Source organism: Globicephala melas, chromosome 16 (genome assembly GCF_963455315.2).
Source record: "Globicephala melas chromosome 16, mGloMel1.2, whole genome shotgun sequence".
Taxonomy (NCBI): domain Eukaryota; kingdom Metazoa; phylum Chordata; class Mammalia; order Artiodactyla; family Delphinidae; genus Globicephala; species Globicephala melas.
The window spans coordinates 34,970,743-34,973,950 of NC_083329.1; the positions used below are offsets into that span (position 1 = coordinate 34,970,743).

At 46.0% G+C, this 3,208-nt stretch overlaps 1 pseudogene; it reads left to right on the forward strand.

Annotated features, from left to right (window-relative positions):
• The first annotated feature begins 796 nt into the window (after positions 1-796).
• LOC115858021 (ADP-ribose pyrophosphatase, mitochondrial pseudogene) lies at positions 797-1,825 on the forward strand (annotated as a pseudogene).
• The last annotated feature ends 1,383 nt before the right edge of the window (positions 1,826-3,208 follow it).

Consider the following 3,208-nt stretch of genomic DNA (forward strand, 5'->3'; position numbering starts at 1 on the left):
GGTGGATTCTTAACCACTGCGCCACCAGGGAAGTCCCTACTTCTATTTTTAAATGTATGTGCTGCCTCCTCAACTAGAATCCTTTAAGAGCAGAGGCCATATGGTCCAGACCTCAGTACAATCTTCTGTGCTTGACAGCTCCTGGTATGCGGTAGCCATTACTCCTTTGAATATAAAGCTTGTGCAACCTGCCTAAGCCATTCAGCTGGTAAAATGATGGGCCTGAGATTTGGAACCATCCCCCATACCATGTGTGCACACCTCATGGATTTCTCACCAGGACCATGCAGGGTGCACCAAGTGAGCTTTCTCCTTCAAGGGCACCCTCACCAGGCTTTTGAGCATCCCAAATAAGGAGCCTTTTGTCCCCCAGAGCCTCCAACACATTCTTTCTGCCTTCTCCCAAACAGATACTGGTCCTAGACTAGTGAACTAAGTCTACCCAGAAGACTAACACCCTGCTAAGCAAGAAAGCACTTTTGTTGTGTGCTGATTTTGTTGGTGGTGTTTGAACAATGTTCTCAACCCTTTAGAATCCCTTCCAGACGTTGAAATCTTTCAATGTAGCGAAGTACAAACGCAGCAATGGCCCCAAGGGGGCGCTGGGCGGGGTTTGTGGTGAGGCGCTCATCCTCTGCTGCTCAGCTGTGCCGTTGGCCCCCTACTGGCAAGGTCGGGAGCCCCGCCCTTGCGACTGGAAGCGCCCCACCTGAGAGCAATGGAAATCCTTACAGCCTACTGGGTGGTGAATGGCTGGCATTCACCCAACGCAGCCAAAAATGGCCTGGCAAAGGCTTTAGCGACCGTGTCTCTCTCTGTGGCCTTGGCCTCTGTGGCAGTCAGGCCCAGCAGCTGCCCTAACATCTCAGCCGGCTAGAGCCCATTTTCCTCACATGGGTTTCCTCCAAACTTCATGTCCGTTTCAAACGGCCCTGCTGAGACGCCCCACAAGAAGGCCAGGACATCGTCTTACCCTGGCTCTAAAGTGGGGCAAAGCCAGGTCCCCAACGGGAAAGTGAGCTGGCTGGTTGAGTGGCCGGAATACAAGGCTGTCGAGTACACTTCTGGCTCAGTCTTGGCCGGACCCAGGTGGGCAGACCCTCTTTTGGGTGGAAGAAACTTCTCTTTTAAATTTAATGAAAAGGATGGGCATGTTGAGAGAAGGAGCCAGAAATGGTTGGTATGAGGTTGAAAATGGTAGACCTAGAAATCCTGCAGTTCAGCCAGGGCTGGTTGGCTGAGGGCTTTTGGGGCGTTGGGGCCCCAATCATGCTGCAGATCCCATCTTAACTGGGTGGAAAAAGGATAGCAAGGGAAGTACAGTTACCCACCCTGTTTCTGGGAGAAACATCCTGCAATTTGTAGCCATCAAAAGGAAGGACTGTGGGGCATGGGCCATCCCGGGGGGGGATGGTGGATCCGGGAGAGGAGATTAGTACCACAATGAAGAGAGAATGAAGAGAGAATTTGGTGAGGGAGCCATGAACTCCTTACAGAAAGCCAGAGCAGAAACACAGGAGTCGAAGAAACAATTGCACAAACTATTCAGCCAGGAACACTTTGTGGTCTATAAAGGCTATGTGGATGATCCCTGGAACACGATAACATGTGGATGGGGACAGAGGCTGTGAACTACCGTGATGAAACAGGGGAGGAAATGGATCATCTTCTTCTGGAAGCTGGCGACGATGCCAAGAAAGGGGGATGGGTGGACAATAATGATAAACTCAAGCTTTATGCCAGCCACTCCCAATTTATTCAACTTGTGGCCGAGAAACGAGGAGCCCACTGGAGCGAAGACGTGTACCCCGACTGCCATGGGTAATGGCGTGGAGTCTCATGCAAGCCAAAGGCCTTCAGATGAACACAGGTAGATAAGAAGCAAACAACTCAGGACTCCCATTGAACAGGACGGGAGGATTACTTCTTTTGGTGATTATTTCCCAAACTCTTCACAGGCTGGAAGCTTTGTATCAGGGAATAATATTAGACTCATATGGGGAAATGGAATCACAAACTTTCTGGCTTTCTAATTGGAAGAAGAATACAGTGACCTCTTCTATACGTTGTACACATGGCTTTAACCAAATTATACAACTAATGCTCTTTGAAGAATTATGGGTAAAGCAAAGATAAATTCTTACCCACCATAGCCTCTACTTTTCATACAGCTTGCATTTGTCAGTTCTTTCTTTCTCCTGATGTGTTAGACTGTGGTTTAATCTAATGTATAATCTGATTTTTGGGTTAACATTTGTTTTTCAAATTTAGCTATATGTGATCTTGTATTCACTGCTTTCAAGTACAGAAGCTCTTTGGTTATTCTTGTTTTAGAACCTTCAGTTTTATGGGAAAAGTTCCATCTCTATTTTAGTCCATAAGGATCAAGTACTTATGAACCAGGAAAAAAAAAATGCAGTGACAAAATGAGCTTAATATCCATCCCTCTCCCTGGTTATCACAACTGTTCTGTCTGAACAGAATGGGCTAAGCTCAAGACATTTGTTCCCTCTCATCTCAGAGGATGAGACCCTCATCTCAGAAGACCCTGCAAATGCCAATTCCTGGCATGAAGAAGTCTCTATCAAGGAGATGTATGTAATCACAGCCTAATAAAAATATAATTCACATCTACCTTTTCTCCATTAAAAAAAAAACCCAGTGTATAAATGAGAAAGTGTTTATAGTCAGTTTGAAAACAGAGATGCCCCCTGACAATCAACAATGAGGGGATCTCAGTAGCAACAAATAGGCCAGAAATACATTTCTTCCCTCTCATCATCTAAAACAAGCAAGTTAACTTTATTCGTATGTAACACAATTATGGAGAATTAACTCAAACCACTGTAATGAACCTTTTATGGCTAAAGGGGAAAACTATTTGTAGTTTTGTAGGCATTGATAATCTCATAAGAAAACACTTCCATAACAATATCTAACGCTTATATTCCACTTACTGTGTGCACACGCTCTTTTAAGTGCCTTATTATAGTGACTTATTTATTCCTAAGGATCCCCCTAAGAGGAGGAGGGTACTCTTACCTCACAGGCTGGGCTCTCTAGGAAGCAGACTCTGTGAGGGTGATGAGAATTGCAAAATGTTTCTCAGAGAGGGGTCTTGGGATCCACTCTTGGGGAAGGGAGGAGAAGGAAGCAGGATTGGGCAGGGTGAGATGTTGAGGTTGAAGCCCAGTGAAGCCTTCAGTCA